General features: G+C 50.8%; 1 long non-coding RNA gene across 1 annotated transcript in view; it reads right to left on the reverse strand.

Moving 5' to 3' along the window:
- Positions 1–17,293: 17,293 nt before the first annotated feature.
- The window catches only part of LOC126987223 (uncharacterized), a 1,638-nt gene continuing 1,456 nt past the window's right edge, over positions 17,294–17,475 (reverse strand). The window contains exon 3 of the long non-coding RNA XR_007740436.1: positions 17,294–17,475. This exon is cut by the window's right edge and continues 11 nt beyond it. This is a non-coding gene — a long non-coding RNA (uncharacterized LOC126987223).

The raw sequence follows: 17,475 nt of genomic DNA on the forward strand, positions 1-17,475 counted from the left end.
TTGCCGCCTCTGCGTTCAAAGATTACAACTTCAGAAGGCTGTGACTGAATGGAAAGTCAAATATAATGATCTTAAAAAGAAAGTCGAAGCCCTTCATGAATTTGTTTCAAATAATGTGGCAGTGACTCCATCATCGATGGTGGAGAGGCCCTCCACCGAGACTGTGCCCTTTCCAGACGAATCTCCTGTATCACGGGAGGACGTGTTACCTGCCTCACAGGTTGACTCCCAGCCTGCTTCAAAGGCTAACCCCCAGCCTACTTCACAGGCTAACCCCCAGCCTTCCTCACAGGACACCTTCCAGCCTGCCCCACTTAACGCTTCTCTTCTTGCATCACAGGATGTCGGGTTCCAACCTGTAAGGAATGGAGCTAAACCGAAGCAGGCAACCAAAAATTTACTGACCCCCACTACCTTCAATAGGTTCCAGGTGCTGGCAGACACCATGGAGGATGAGTTTGAGACTCGCCTAGTTGGGGACTCCATGGTGCGTGGCCAGCTGGTCGAGTTCTGTGGTCGTTCATCAAACGGCCACAGATAACGTTACTGCTATCCAGGTGCCAGACTGGACGACATCACCGCAGCGTGCGATGATGTCACGAGAAATGCCGACCGAAACACCCTATTTGTCATTCACGTGGGGACGAATGACGTAAAGACAACCCGTTCTGAGGAACTGCTTGAGAAATACCGCCGCATGATCAAGCAGTATAAACATAAAACGGGTGTCAGTAACATCATAATCTCAGGAATCCTCCCGAGGGTCGGTGCCGAATCTAGCTTTTACAGTAAGGCTTTCAGCACAAACAACAGACTTTATTCCCTTTGCTCACAAGAAAACGTCCACTTTGCTAAGTTGTGGAACAATTTTTACTACGATTCAGACTTGTTCCTTCCTGATGGCATCCACTTAAACCCTGTTGGAGCAGCCCGTTTCGGGAGGCTGCTCTGTGACCACCTACTTTCTTCTACACAACCCTGATCCCTATATCATTCCAGTCCTCTCTCAGGTGTTCTCTCATTTTCCACCTCTCTAACTCTTTCCCCCAGGTGGACTTATTTCCATTTCCTTGCGTTATTGTATGTGTCCATCTTTCCTCGGTACTCTTTTCAATTTTATTTAAGAAACCCAACTTACCGTTTATAATTCTTCCCTTAAACGGGCTCCATCCCATATCCCCCCTGATCGCCTTTACTGATGCGCTCCTAGGAGCTCCTAATCCCCACCTGCCTACCGTGTTCTGAACCTTTTCCAGCTGTGTAATGTCCCCTTCTCTGTAGTGCGTTATTTCTGGTACATAGAGGCAATATGGTAGAGCTACTTCTTTCCACAGACTTCGCCCTACGTCATATTTATTTACTACTTTATTACCTCCTTTTATTATCATCCCTGACATCCTCCTTGCCTTCCCTTCATTCATTTTCCTCAGTTTCTCACCTCCTATGCCTTCCTTGCTAGCCTCGACCAGGCACGAACCTGTAGGAAACTCGCCTGTTTATAGTGTAGCTCTACTCGCTATAGACACTATGATGAGGAGGCCGAAGCATTGATTCTGGTAAAAAAATTATGATATTTGTAGAACTGGTAGAAAGACTGAGACAAGATAGGCAGGACAGTAGGTAGGAAGACACCAACCGAAATGAGCGTAAGCCACTCCCATTGAGGTATATATGGGAAGCGAGGAGGGTGCCTATAGTATCATCAACACCAGAGAGTAGTTCAGCATACTCTCTAAAGACAGATCCGCTCTCTTTCCACACCACACTACGTTCACACAACATACACACCTTTTCCCAAAATTTAAAATTCAAATTGGTACAATTACGCTATGCCTCGGAGTCTCCGCCTTGGGGGGGCACATATTCCCCCAGAAAGGACTCCCCTTCTGTCTTGATAACTCCTCGAACCTCTTTCTTCTCAATTTCTGCAACATTCGCGGTCTTCGCTCTAATTTTGATTCTGTGGAACACCATCACTCCTCCTCTTAACTTCACCTTTTCTTCCTCACCGAAACAGAGGTTTCTGAGGTTACTGACAGCAATTTCTACTCTGTTCCCTTCTACTATCTCTATTCTAAATTTCAATCCAGATGGATGTTACGCCTACGTGCGCAATGACATCACTTGCTCTCGTGCCCACGACCTTGACTCTTCAGAATTTTCCACCATCTGGCTAAGACTTCATTATCACTCTCTGACTAAATACATCTGTCTGTTTATCTCTCACCTAACTCTACTAACTATGTAAATTTTTTTGACTACTTGAACTCTAAAGTGGAGCACATCTTGACCCACTCTCCCTTCGATCAAATCTCCATTCTAGGAGATAACAATGTTCACCACCAGCTTTGGGTTTCATCCTCTTTCACTGACCAGCCTGGTGAACAAGACTACAACTTTGCTTTCCTCAACAATCTAGAGCAGTTGGTTCAGCACCCTTCACGTATTTCCGACCGTCTTGGAGACACAACCTTATTTCTGTATCCTGTCCTATCGCTCCTGTGCACCCTATGGACCCACCGAAGAGGCGATGCTTCTGGCATTGTGCTTAATTTCGTTGGGACAACCTGTGAATGTACTTCTCCGATTTCCCGTGAAATGATTACTGCTTCTAAGAGAGAGACCCCTCTGTGTGTGCCCAGCGCATCACAGAGGTAATTGTCTCTGGAATGGAGGCACACATTCCACGTACTTTCTCTACCTCATGCTAAAAAGCCTTGGTTTAATCGCGCTTGTCCTCGTGCTATAAAAGATAGAGAGACATCTCACAAAAGGTATCAGAGGCTTCGCACTCCTGCTAACCATGATCTTTTTATTTCTGCCCGGAATCGTGCCAAATCTAATCTTCGAGTGACAAAAAGCTCATTCATTCTTAGGAAATGTCAAAACCTTGTTTTTTCTAATTCATCCCGGGACTTCTGGCACCTAGCCAAAAACATCTCCAATTTCACTTCTTCATCTTTCCCTCCTCTCCTTAATAACCCTGACGGCAGCACCGCCGTCTCATCTATCTCTAAGGCTGAACTATTCTCTTAAACTCGCTGTAAAACTCCACTCACAACGATTCTGAACATATTCCTCCTATACATTCCCCCTCTGACTCCTTTATGTCTGTTATTAAGATTCTTAGGAACGATGTTTTCTATGCCCTCTTTAGCCTCAACTATCAGAAGGCTTATGGACCTGATGGAGTGCCTCCTATTGTTATTAAAAAATGTGCTTCCGTGCTGACACCCTGCCTGGTCAAACTCTTTCGTCTCTGCCAATCAACATCTACCTTCCCTTCCTGCTGGAAGTACGCCTTCATACAACCTGTGCCCAAGAAGGGTAACCGTTCCAGTCTCTCAGATTACCGCCCTATATCTTTACTTTCCTGTCTATCTAAAGCTTTTGAATCAATCCTTAATTAAGATTCAAAAGCATTTTTCCACTATTGACCTTCTATCTGATTACCAGTATAGGTTCCGCAAGGGGCGTTCTACTGGCGATCTTGTTTTCTTAACTGACTTAGCCGTTTCGGTGAAACTTTCTCAGTTGTGCTGGACATATCGAAAGCTTTCGATAGAGTCTGGCACAGACGATTGCTTTCTAAACTGCCCTCTTTCTGATTCTATTCTTCTCTCTGTTCCTTTATCTCCGGTTTCCTTTCCGGCCGTTCTATCTCTGCGGTGGTAGACGGTCACTGTTCTTCCCCTAAACCTATCAACAGTGGTGTTCCACAGGGCTCTGTCCTATCACCCACTCTCTTCCTGTTATTCATCAATGATCTTCTTTCCATAACAAACTGTCCTATCCACTCATACGCCGACGACTCCACTCTGCATTATTCAACTTCTTTCAATAAAAGACCATCACATCAGGTAGTACATGACTCCAGACTGGAGGCTGCAGAAATTTTAGCCTCAAACCTTGCTATCATTTCCGATTGGGGTAGAAGGAACCTTGTATCCTTCAATACCTCAAAAACTCTATTTCTCCACCTATCAACTCGACACAATCTTCCAAACACCTATCCCCAATTCTTCGACAATACTCAGCTATCACCTTCTTCAACACTAAATGTCTATCATTAACTCAAAATCTTAACTGGAAACTTCACATCTCCTCTCTCACTAAAACAGCTTCCTTGAGGTTGGGCGTTCTGTATCGTCCCCGTCAGTTCTTTTCCCCCGCACAGTTACTATCCATATACAGGGGCCTTGTCGGCTCTCGTATGGAGTATGCATCTCACGTGTGGGTGGGATCCACTCACACAGCTCTTCTGGACAGAGTGGAGTCTATGGGCCGCTTTCACAGTCACGTTTGTTTGTGTTGATCGTTACCAATGAGCGGCGATCGCCGCTACCAGCAAGAAATCCGATTTCACAGTCGTCTTTCCCGGCGCTGTTTGTTTGCATCAGTACCAAAGATTTGAACCTCTGGTAACGGAGCTCTGGTAGCCGCGGGGGCTCCCCAATGGAGCTTACCAATGACATTAATTAGTAAATAATACAAATTCTTGCTCTCAAATGGTTATATTATTTATTTAAATAGATGTGAAAAAAAATATTAAACAATACAACAGCGCGTTGCACGGCTTCAAACGTAGTATAAGAAAAAAAAAATAGAAGAATTTGAATGACATGAACTCACTTCACGTGCTGACCAGTAAACGTCCTGCTGATAGTTTCAGTTTGATTGATTGATGGTTTATTGTTGCAAAATACACAATAAAGGAGAAGGGAGGACTTTAATACTTGTCACCATTATTCACCTGTTATGCCTTCTTTGTCAGACTCGTATTATTCTAGTTAGCCTAATACGTATGCATAGGGCGCATATATATATATATATATATATATATATATATATATATATATATAGATATATATATATATATATATATATATATATATATATATATATATATATATATATATATATATATATATATATATATATAACAAAATCAGCCCTATTAAGTAAATAATAAATGTGAAGTCTGATAAATAAGTGTCAATAATAAATAAATGTAACTGATACAGGTGAAGAGTGTCTTGCTGACATCTGCTAATATAAGAAAACTTTAATTAATACTTCTCACCATTATTTCACCTTTTCCGCCTAGGAAATATTAGGCTATCAGCAGATTTGAGCATTCTTTCATCATTCTTTCATCATATCTATTCTTCACAATTACTCTTTATATTTATTCTTCACGTTTACTTTTTGTACGTTTATTTTTCATATTACTCCTTCATAATCCTCCGCTCAGCTGATGTAATGTTGACATTTTCCGCCGCTCCGGCATACCAACACTGCCGAATCACGCGCCTTCGTTTTGTCATGATCGTCTCCACGCTGGTAGTCGCCGATACCACGAAAACAGCGACTGTGAAAGCGGATCGAGGCGATGGTAATGCCTGTTACCAGGATGGTAGGGCCTTTGGTTAGGGTGCGTATCAGACGACTGTGAAAGCGGCCCTTAGGCTCTTCGTCTCATCAGCTTTCATCTTCTTATGGATAGTCTTCTACCTCTTAAATTCCGTTGCGATGTTGCCTCTCTTTCTATCTTTTATCGATATTCTCACGCTGACTGCTCTTCTGAATTTGCTAACTGCATGCCTTCCCCCCTCCTGCGGCCTCGCCTCACACGACTTTCTGATCAAGCTCATCCCTATACTGTCCAAACCCCTTATGCAAGAATTAACCAGCATATTCACTCTTTCATCCCTCACGCTGGTAAACTCTGGAACGATCTTCCCTCATCTGTATTTCCGCCTGCCTACGACTTGAACTCTTCCAAGATTAGGGTTTCAGGACACCTCTCCTCCCGAAACTGATTTATCTTTTTGGCCACTCTATTCAGGAGCAGTGAGTAGCGGACTGTTTTATTTCATTATTGTTCTATTTTTTTTTACGCTCTTGCACTGTCTCCTCTGTTGTAAAAAAGAAAAAAAAACTCCAGACGGCACGAGGACGGCAGCAGCGACGCACACGGGACGGAAGCGAGACACGTCCTCCTTCACCCACGGCCGCCAGCAGACTCGATGATGCGTTCGAGGATCCTTCAGAACTACAGGGTTTACCGGAGTGCTGAGTTATTTGCAACTTACCATAGGCTTGTTGTTGTAACACTCAAGCTTCATGTCAGGACAAGAAGAATCTCGAAATGCAGCTCTACTGTGTTCCATCTCGAGAGATTGGAGGACCTGGCATGTGCACAGTAGTATGCAGTGACAGTCTCAAATCGGTTTGAAGTGCTTGGCACCCTGGAGGACCCTGTAGAACGGTGGGATACCTTCAAACGCGAGACTCTGCAAGCTGCCGAGGAGTGCACTGGAGAGCACCCGATATATAGGAGTGGCTTTGCCTCGGTGGAGACGCTAGACTATATCGAGGGGAATCGCGCTGCCATACTTGCTGGGAACCGGGACCAATACAGGGCTCTGTCACGTAGGACTAGAGCACTCCTGAGGAGTGACAAGGAGAGGTATGCCAGGGGTCTCGCCGAGGAGGTCGAGGGCCATTTAAATGCGAATGACCTCCGACCTGCTTACCGAGCCCTGAAGAAGCTCCGCTCCAAGTCTTCCTCTCAGGTGAGCGCTATCCGAACAGCTGACGGCTGCCTCGTGTCGGACATAGATGAGGAGAGGGCTCGTTGGGCTGAGTACCTTGAGTAGCTGTACATGGCAGACCCTCCACGTGGGCAGCGTCCAGTTGCTGGGTTGCAGGTGGCGGATGTTTACCCACCCATTGACGAAAGCCCACCCTCTTTGGTTGCGGTCAGTGAGGCTGTGGCTAAGTTGAGGGGTGGGAAGGCACCTGGCGCCTGTAACATCAGCGCATAGCTGCCCAAAGCTGGAGGTGAGGCCATGATCCACGGGTTGCATGCGGTCTTGACTGCCCTATGGCAGTCCGGTACCATTCCTCCTGACTGGAAGAGGGGGTTGGTAGTCCCTATCTGGAAAGGGAAAGGGGGCCGCCAGGACTGCAACATCCACCGTGGTATTACACTGCTCAGTGTGCCAGGCAAGGTGCTTGCCCACCTATTGCTGATGAAGCTGCAGAGACCTGAACAGTCTGGGTTCACGCCTGGTAAGTCAACAACTGATCGTATCCTAGCGCTTCGCGTACTGGTGGAGCGCCGAGGTGAGTTTCGACAGGGGACGCTTGCAGCCTATGTCGATCTCATGAAGGTGTTCGATTCAGTGCAAGGTGAGGCACTCTGGGATCTTCTGCGACTCCTTGGGATTCCTGCGAGGACTATTGGTTTGCTGACTGGCCTGTATTCTAAGACAGAGAGTGCTGTGAAGTGTGTGGGGGGGGGCTTGCCCAGCTTCTTTCCCGTGAATGCGGGAGTGAAGCAGGGCTGTGTCTTTGCCACATCGCTTTCCAACACTTGTATGGACTGGGTACTGGGCAGATTGAATGATTGATTATTGGATCGTTGTGTCTTGGCGCCGCAACTGCAGAGTTGTGAACCAGAGTCATTGCGGAGCATCCATTGGCAATACCAGGGTCACTGACCTTGTTTTTGCTGATGATGCAGTAATCCTAGCGTAGTCGCTGGAGGTTTTGGTGATGGCTCTCGGGGCACTGCACGAGGAGGCAAAGCCCTTAGGACTTCAGGTCTCCTGGACCAAGACCAAGGTACAGATGTTTGGAGGCTTGCTGGATGACACAGTACAGTCTGTTCATGCGTGTGGCGAGGACGTTAAGATCTCAGAAAGTTTCACGTATCTTGGTAACGTAGTTCATAACAACGGTGAGTCTGGCCAAGAAGTCTTACGGCGGATTGGTCTGGCCCACGATGTTATGGACTCGCTCAACACGAGTATATGGCGTTGTCGATACCTGTGCAGAAGGACAAAGATCCGGATCTTCAAGTCCCTTGTGCTCCATGTCTTACTCTATGGTTGTGAAACATGGAGACTTGGAGAGGCGGATTAATGCCTTTGGTAATAAGTGTCTACGCAGAATCATGGGATATCGCTCGAATGACTGTGTCAAACCGGCGACTACACCGTGAGACTGATTCGACATATAATACCTGCATAGTCCGTCTATGCCAACTCCGGCTATACGGACACGTGGCACGTTTTCCGGAAGCTGATCCTGCTTCTCGGGTTGTCTTTGTAAGAGACAATCCAATGTGGAGGAGGCCAAGGGGATGCCCACGGAATTCGTGGTTTTAGCAAGTCGATAGATCCTGCCGGGAGGTACTCAGGTTTGGAAGGGGGCCTGCATGGAGACTCGCCCCCCGGCGTATGCCCCCACTGATTGATTGATTGAGTCATCAAACAGAGCTGTGGGGATGATTGCTAGTTCATAGGCGATAACGTTTTTGAAGTTCACATTTCTAGAACATTCTTGTAGTCCAATAACTCTTGAGAAGAAGAATTATATATCATACATGACTTTATGGCCAACTTTTATTCCCTTTCTTATCACGGACATGGTGGCGACTCTTTTTTCAATATTGTTTCATATCAATTTGGCATTTATTTATGAACTCAGGAAGCAGCTCCTCATCAATGCTTAGTGCCTTCTCAACATCCACTGATGATATAACAACGTAACCAGTGGCTAGGTTGGCAAGTTGATCTGGGTCTGCATCATGACTGAGATGGTGGATACACATATCTATTATCTTTCTGATTCCATCTCTGTCTTTCTTATCACTCTCCATACGAGCAACTGACTCTTCTTTGTGAGTCCTCTAGAATCTTTCATCAGCTGTCTCACCTCTCATGCCAGCCAACTAGCTGCACACATGACGGCTGAGAGCCCATGTTTTCAAGGTTTCTGGATTGAGTGTGACTCCAACAATTTCAGCTCGCCAGTGCCCATACCTCATGAAGGTTGATTCTATGAACATGTCACTCCAGATGCCATTCCATAACCCCTCCATATGCCGCATGACATGTTTGCCATTCAGGAAATGAGCAAGGATATCTGATGGTAGTCTCCCAATCGTTCGCAGGTAGATCAAAAGTGATCTGGCATTGTTCGAGTGCCCTGCAGCAAAGCCATATACTATCATTGCTTTCACACACTCTGCATGCAGGGACCAATCTGCCTCTCTGCTTTGATATATGCCATCATGATGAAGACAGGCTTTATAAGGTAGTCAGTCCATACCCTACATACTCATGATTGCTCTATTTTCCAAATTCTCCATGAGGTCATCACACTTGACTAAAGTGTCTTGAAGGACTGGTTCAAGGATTACTTCTGCCACCATTCGTCAAGCACGTGAAGACTGTGGGAACTCCTTGCCTGTGAACATTTTCTTTAAGTTATATAATTAAGATTTTTTATTTCCCACTTCTGGATAGCGACACAAGCAACAAAAAACAGTCCAGCAAACGAGGGAGCAAAAAAGAAAAAAAAAAGATAATTATAATCAAATAAAGCAAGTCCTTTACTGTAAATTGTTCAACGCTGACTGATGTCCATCAGGTTGATTAATAATGTTGGGTGTGTACACATTTTGGGCCTATAAAAAATATATATATACCCATATGCAAGGTTAGGCAAAAAAAGACCCTCCGCCTGCCGGACTAGAGGGCAAAACATAAGAAAACAAACAAAAAATAAAGATAGAATAAAAAGCCCGCAAAACGCTACAAATGCAAAAACAAATTGAGTTATGTTGAGAAGAGGTAAATTTAGGATGGAGAGGTGTCTTGATACTACCCTAATTGATTGTACAGCCAGTTCTCATTATTTTATGCTACCAATTACCCCACCTTTACCTGTACACATATACCTGACTGCCTCACTGCCGCCCTCCCGTCCCTTGGTAACTGGTATGGGAAACATGATGGAGACTGCTGCTATTGATGATGTTGTATGTATCGTGGAAAGTGATAGGCTATCCTGTTTGCTGATATTGTTACGCCACCCCCCCTACCACACACCATACACGGGCAGGCAGGTGGCGTGATCCTCACCAGAACAACCACACGGGCACCAGTCACTCACAGCGGCCCACACCGAACACCGAGGGGAGGAGGGAACGAGCCAGGGCACAAAGGATACACGTTCAACACTAAGTTCTAGTTTAATGACAGCTAGGTTCCTCACACAGTACAGAGTACAGCAACTTTCAAGGGCACAGAACAGTTAATCAGGCACAGTACAGGGGCACGGCAGACACGCACACCGGATGCACACAGCTCGCGAGCGGAGCAGCTCAACACTCTCTCAAGCCCAGACACGCGTCTTCTCCAACAACTCCTCAGCGCCTCTCGCTCGCCACCCTCCACTCTGCCGACTCAGCACTTCCTGCCCGGCGGCCGGAGGCCCCGGGCTCCCCTCTGTCTCTCTTGTCCCAACAAGTAGAGTTGCACCATGCTGAGCTAACATTGCATCATGCTACAATTTCATCACATTACACATACAATCATTCACATACAGCACATTCGTAACACTATCTCCCCCTTCAGAAGGCAGTCGACCCGGCTGCCCCAACATTCAACAAACAAAACATGAAATTAATCAAACTAATCAGTCCCCTGGGACATCACTAAAGTCTCTTAACCATCCCGGCCGACGCCTCTCTCGCCGAGGGCGCCGCTGGGATGCGGGCGGCGGCAGGCAGGCGGTGGCACCCAGAGCCGCGTCGTCGGCCCCAGGTACTTGCTCAGGGTCGTCACTGACATCTGCCGCTTCGCCCGCACCGCCCATGTTCTCGTTCGCCCCGTGGTCAACCTCTGACACGTCCTCGTCGCTGCTGCTGGGGCCTACGTCCTCTCCTTCCTCACCGTGGCCCCAGGAGTAGCGCCCTGGACCGTGGTAACGCCACAGCCGGTCCACGTGGACAACAGACGGGCGCTTTCGTCCCCGTCGAATCCGGTAGGTGACGTCAGAGAGGGCTGCCACCACCATGTACGGCCTCCCAGGGGCTCTGTAACTTCGGCGAGAGCCCTCGTTTACGGCGGGGTTATGCAGCCACACTCTGTCACCCACGGAGTACCTCACGTCCCTCATGCGCCGGTCGTATGTCTCCTTCATGGCCTGGCCTGCCACCTTGAGCTTGCCCCGTACGCGTCGGTGCACCTCAGCCAGGCTTTCCTGCAGTGCCGCTGCGAAGCCAGAGGTGACGGTGGGCAAGCTCACGTCGGGGGGCCGCCCCGTGGCAAATCCACCGGTAGCCTTAGCTCCCGGCCGAACATAAGGCGGGCGGGCGTGTAGTCCGTTGCCTCATGCACAGCGGACCGGTACGCCATCAACATAGCGGGCAGCTTGACGTCCCAGTCTTCTTGGCCTTCCCCGCAATACTTGGCCAGCTGTTGCGCAAGGGTCCGATTGAAGCGCTCCACCATGCCGTCAGACTGCGGATGGAGGGCGTCGTCCGGGTCTTGCGCACCCCAACAGCTCGCAACACTCCCGGAACACTCGGGACTCAAACTCACGGCCTTGGTCAGAGTGCCGTTCCGCGCGTACACCAAACCTGGTAAATAATTCATTCACCAGAACTCAAGACACGGACTCGCCCTCTTGGTAAGCGAGTGCATACGCCTCGGCCCACTTGGTGAAATAGTACATCACCACACAGATGTCCCGGTTACCCGTGACGTGAGAGGCAGCGGGCCGGCAATGTCCACGGCCACCCGCTCCATGGGGGCCCCAACGCAGTACACCTGTAACGGAGCTCGGTTTCTCTTGGCGGGGCCCTTCTTTGCACTGCACACGTCACACGCTCTACACCACTCGGACACGTCACTTCGCATTCCCACCCAGTAGAAGCGTTGACGGAGACGGCACAGGGTCTTTTTCTCGCCCAAGTGGCCACTGGTAAGCCCGGCATGTAACTCCCTCAGCACCTCAGCGCGCAAGGCTCGGGGCACTAATACAACCCACGCGTCACCACCCACGCCGCTCAACGCCTCCCAGCGCTTTACTAACACACCTCTCTCGTCTACTCGCAAAGTTTCCCACTGATCTACTAGGCACTTGGTGGCGGGGCTCCACCGCCACTGCCTCCCAGCCGGGCGCTCCCCGCCAGCCTCGAGCCACTGGATGATGGGAGCGAGATCAGCGTCCTCACGCTGCGCCTTACGCCACTTGTCATCCCCTCAGCGACGCCCGCTAGCACCTGCAGGCGGAGGCACAGAGGGTCAGAGTCCTTCTGGGCACAGTGTGAGCAGCCAGCCTCACACGGGCGTCGACTCAGACTGTCAGCGTTGCTGTGACACGACCCGGGCGGTGGACGATGCGATAGTTATACTGCTCGAGACGCCCCAACCACCTCGCCAGCTGACCTCCGGCGCCTTCAGCGTCTTCAACCACTGCAGGGCAGCGTGGTCGGTCCGGACGGTGAACTCAGCGCCGTATAGGTACGGGTGGAAGTGCTCGAGACTCTTCACCACCGCCAGCAGCTCCTTCCTCGTCACGCAGTAGTTGCGCTCAGGTCTACTGAACTTGGCGCTGTAGTAGGCCACGACGTGCTCCTTCCGTCCTTCACCTGTGACAGGACCGCCCCGACGCCCTCGGCACTGGCGTCGGTGTCCAACAGGTAGGGAAGCTTCGGGTCCGGGTAAGGCAGGACCGGTGCCTCCACCAGTGCCTTCTTCAGGCCGTCGAACGCGGCCTGGCACGTCTCGTCCCACAGGAAGCACGCCCCTTTCCTGGTGAGCCGGTGGAGAGGGGCTGCCACGCTGGCGAAGTCCTGCACGAAGCGGCGGTAGTACGTGCACAGGCCCAGGTAACTCCTAACTTCCGCCACATTGGTGGGAACGGGCCACTTCTCCACCACTGCCACCTTCTGCGGGTCGGTGCACACGCCGTCCCGACTGACGACATGCCCCAGGAACGGCACCTCGTGCTGGAAGAGCGAACACTTTTTGGGGCTGAGCTTGAGGTTGGCCTTCCTCAGCCGCTGTAGTACCTCCTCCAGCCGCTCCAGCTCCTCCTCGAAGGTGCTCCCGAAGACGATGACGTCATCGATGTAGACGAGCGCTGTCTTCCACTGCAGGCCCTCCAACACCCTCTCCATCAGGCGCTCGAAACAGCCAGGGGCGTTGCAGAGACCAAAGGGCATGACGTTGAACTGCCACAAACCTTGCCCGAAAGAGAAAGCGGTCTTCGGCTTATCCTCCTCTGCCATCTCCACCTGGTGGTAACCCGACTTCAGGTCGAGGGTGGAGAACCACCTGGCCCCCACCAGTGCGTCGAGCGTGTCGTCGATCCTAGGCAGGGGGTAAGAGTCCTTGACAGTCACATCATTCAGCGCCCGGTAGTCCACACAGAAGCGCTGCGTGCCGTCCTTCTTCTTAACCAGGACTACCGCTGAGGACCAAGGACTGTCTGACCGCTCAATCACCCCCTGCGCCGCCAGCTCGTTGACAGTGCGCTGCATTTCCTCCCGCCTGGCTGGTGCAATACGTCGGGGCGGGCTCTTGATGGGCACACTATTTCCCGTGTTGATGCTATGCTTCACCAACCCCGTGCGGCCCAGATCCAAGTCACCCCTGCTGAACACGTCCGCGTACTGGGCCAGGGTGTGGCGCATTTTCGTCTGCGCCCCCGTCAGGTGAGCGGCGCTCCGGTGCGCCGAATCCTCCAGGAAGTCGGGCAGCGGCCTCACAGCGGCCGACTCCGCGCTCCCCGACGCTTCCTCTTGTTGTTCCACCTCTTCACAGGTGCCCAGCTTGGCACCAGCGGGTACTTTCCGAGCCTCGTCGGAGGAGTTAGCCACCAGCACCGTGACTGACTCCTCCCCCGCTCCTTCGAGACTCCGTCCGGCTGCCACACCATCAGGCAGCTGCAGGCCCTCCGTGGACTCCACCGTGCCTTCCGCTGGCATCGCGTCCGACCGGCAACACAGGACCCTGGCCTCCGTCCCCGGGGCAAGGTGCAGTCGCTCCGCCGCGACTACCTCTGCACAGCCGACCTTCGGGAGCAAAGGCGCCTGTCCGCGCAGCCTCTCCAGCTCCCGTCCAAGGTCGGCACAGGCCTCGCCCTGCGGCAGGTAGTCGAGGCCCAGCACGCACGGCTCGTCTCGATCGGCGACGTCCATCGGCCGGCGCTCCACAGCGCTGCCTACGCCGATACGAGCCTCTACTGGGCCCTCAGACTGCACGCAGTGCCCCGTGACGCCACACAGCCTCTGTGGAGCGTCCTGGAGTCGTGTAGCGGCCGGCATGTCAGGCCGCCCCAAGGTCCTCTCGGCGCTCCCCACCAAGCGGCCGGGCCCGTCCACTGAGCCCCGTAGCGCTGTCGTCAGCAGCAGCGCCTTCTCATCCTCGCCCCAGCCCTGGGCAGCAGCTGGCATCTTGAACTGGGCCTTCCACGCCAACTTCCCGTCGTGCCCCGCTGGCTTAAGCCTCCCTGAGCGCGGGAGGCCGAGGCCGCAGAGGAGCGGGCGGACCACGTGGGCTGCAAGCCGGCCAGCATGGCGGAGAGGGAGGCGGTGAGAGAGGCAACGAGGCAGAGTTAATGGGTCCGACTCCAGCACCAGCTGGACCCAAGGGAGCGGCTCCGACGGCTCCCCAGCCTCCTGCAGCCTCCACCGGCTCCGCCACGACGCCACCAGGCTTCAGGGGCCCTTGCCAGGGGCCCCACGCGGAGTCCCGCCAGTCCGCCACCCGTGCACCCGCTGCCAGCACACGTGACGCTTCTTGTTCCTCCCCGCACCACGTTGCCACCTCTCGCTGCTGCCATGGGAGAGAGAGCGGACTACGTGACCTGCGAGCCGGCTGGCATGGAGGAGAGGAAGGGGGTGAGGGAGGCAACGAGGCGGGGGCTCCCCAACCTCCTGCGGCAGCTACTGGTTCCGCCACGACGCTACCAGGCTCCAGGAGTCCTTGCCAGGGGCCCCAGATAGGCCCCTGCAGGACCGCCGCCCCGGCGCTACCTGCCAGAACTGAGCCTTCTTCCTCCGCGTGCGACGGTGCCACCTCACGCAGCTGCCTCTCCGCCTCCCTCAGGCCTCGGACCTCGCCTTCCTGGGTCCGCACCTCCTCCAGCCGTTCACTCCTCGCGCTGTCGCAGCCCTGGTCGGTGTACTGCTGGGTTTCCACCTTCAGGGACGAGAGACTGCTCTGGAGGACCTCGGCAAGATGGCGTGCCTGCTCGTGTGCCCTCTCGTCTGCCCTCTGATCCAAATCCTGCCTCATACTGGCCAGCATGGCAGCGAACAATTCCATCTGGCCCGGCTTCACCTCACCCGGGTCAGCCTCGGCCTTGCCCGTCTCCTCACCCTCACGGCGATCACTGGGGGACGCCATGACACTCAGCGCGCTTCACTGTTCACTTATCCCACTCCTTTGACACCAAGTGTTACGCCACCCCCCCTACCACACACCATACACGGGCAGGCAGGTGGCGTGATCCTCACCAGAACAACCACACGGGCACCAGTCACTCACAGCGGCCCACACCGAGCACCGAGGGGAGGAGGGAACGAGCCAGGGCACAAAGGATACACGTTCAACACTAAGTTCTAGTTTAATGACAGCTAGGTTCCTCACACAGTACAGAGTACAGCAACTTTCAAGGGCACAGAACAGTTAATCAGGCACAGTACAGGGGCACGGCAGACACGCACACCGGATGCACACAGCTCGCGAGCGGAGCAGCTCAACACTCTCAAGCCCAGACACGCGTCTTCTCTACAACTCCTCAGCGCCTCTCGCTCGCCACCCTCCACTCTGCCGACTCAGCACTTCCTGCCCGGCGGCCGGAGGCCCCGGGCTCCCCTCTGTCTCTCTTGTCCCAACAAGTAGAGTTGCACCATGCTGAGCTAACATTGCATCATGCTACAATTTCATCACATTACACATACAATCATTCACATACAGCACATTCGTATCAATATTGTTGACATGGTTATTTGCTTGAGGTATCAGTTATTTGTTTCATGAAACAGTGATAGTCTACTGTTTGTTGATAGTGTTATTTGCTCAGTATACTTATTATTTGTTAAATGATACATGTTTTTGTTGCATAATTAGGCCCGTCGTCTCAGATGCTGACGGCTCTCACATTCACTGTTTCAAAAGGGCGAAAAAGAGATGAATCGGGTTCTCATATTTTATTTTTATTTTCACGTCCATAGTACATATTACATAAGACGAGAATAGTGGACATCACTTTATTGAAGATGAATAATCTTTGGAATACTTGTCAACAACGAACAGAACAACATGCCAGTGATTCAGTGAACAGAACTTAACTTCATGAAAGTCAATTTTCTAAGCTATAACTCTTTAAATGACGCTCATATAGTGCAATACATTTTTTTTTTCGTGTGTGTATTAGTACAATTATTAATAAAATGATTTCGTGAAACAATCCGTAATACTCTTCAACACATACAACATTATTAAGAAAACGTTCATTATGGTGGTGGTGCTGGAAGTAAGGCGGTGGTGTAAGATTGCTCCTTCCTATATGAGGGAGCACGGGCCTTGCCAGAGGCAGTGGACTGAGTGGAACGCCAGCACTCGTCGAGCGAGAGCATTAACAGGCGTTCACGATGATATCCTTGGCTAACATTTGACACACATCCTGACGACTCACGACACTCCCCTTGACAGCCTTGACAGGACAGTAAACTTACCATTACTACTAACCAATACATGTGAGTCAGTCTGTCTTCTGAACGTACATGAAAAATACGTACACACACACACACACACACACACGCACATGGAGGGCCTGCCTATATCATGTGCGTGGGTGTGTATGTATTTCAATGGGTCACACACACACACACACACACACACACACACACACACACTCTTATACTAATAGTTAACTAGTTTGCCATCAATAAAAATAATGAGAATAACCGAATCATTTTTATTAATCACCATAATTATCATCATCGTATATATTCTTTCACATGTATAGAATATTATCATTATATCATTAGTAGGGAAAGGAGAGCAAATGAAAGTGTATGGAGGCGAGTGTTCCTTCCTTCCTTCCTTCCTTCTTTCCTTTCCTTCCTTCCTTCCTTCCTTCCTTCCTTCCCTTCTTTCCTTCCTTCCTTCCTTTTTTCCTTCCTTCCTTCTTTCTTTCCTTCTTTCCTTCTTTCCCTCCCTTCCTTCCTTCCTTCTTTTCTTTCTTCTCTCCTTCCTTCTTTCCCTCCCTTCCTTCCTTCCTTCTTTTCTTTCTTCTCTCCTTCCTTCCTTCCTTTCTTTCCTTCCCTCCCTTCTTTCCTTCCTTCCTTCCTTCCCTTCCTTCTTTCCTTTCTTTCCTTCCTTCCTTCCTCCCATCCTCCCTTCCTTCCCTTCCTTCTTTCCTTCCTTCCTTTCCTTCCTTCCTTCCTTCTTTCTTTCCCATCCTTCCTTCCTTCCTTTCTTCCCTCCCTTCTTTCCTTCCTTTCTTTCCTTCCTTCCTTCCCTTCCTTCCTTCCTTGAAAAAAAATCACCACAAAAAATATAATTGATATGGAAATTAGATAACTATTGAAGGGGTCATATTGGGTCATACAGGCGACCTTCACTGTAGAATTGGTGACCTTTATGACCTTTCAAC

Source organism: Eriocheir sinensis, chromosome 64, assembly GCF_024679095.1.
Source record: "Eriocheir sinensis breed Jianghai 21 chromosome 64, ASM2467909v1, whole genome shotgun sequence".
In the NCBI taxonomy this organism is placed as follows: domain Eukaryota; kingdom Metazoa; phylum Arthropoda; class Malacostraca; order Decapoda; family Varunidae; genus Eriocheir; species Eriocheir sinensis.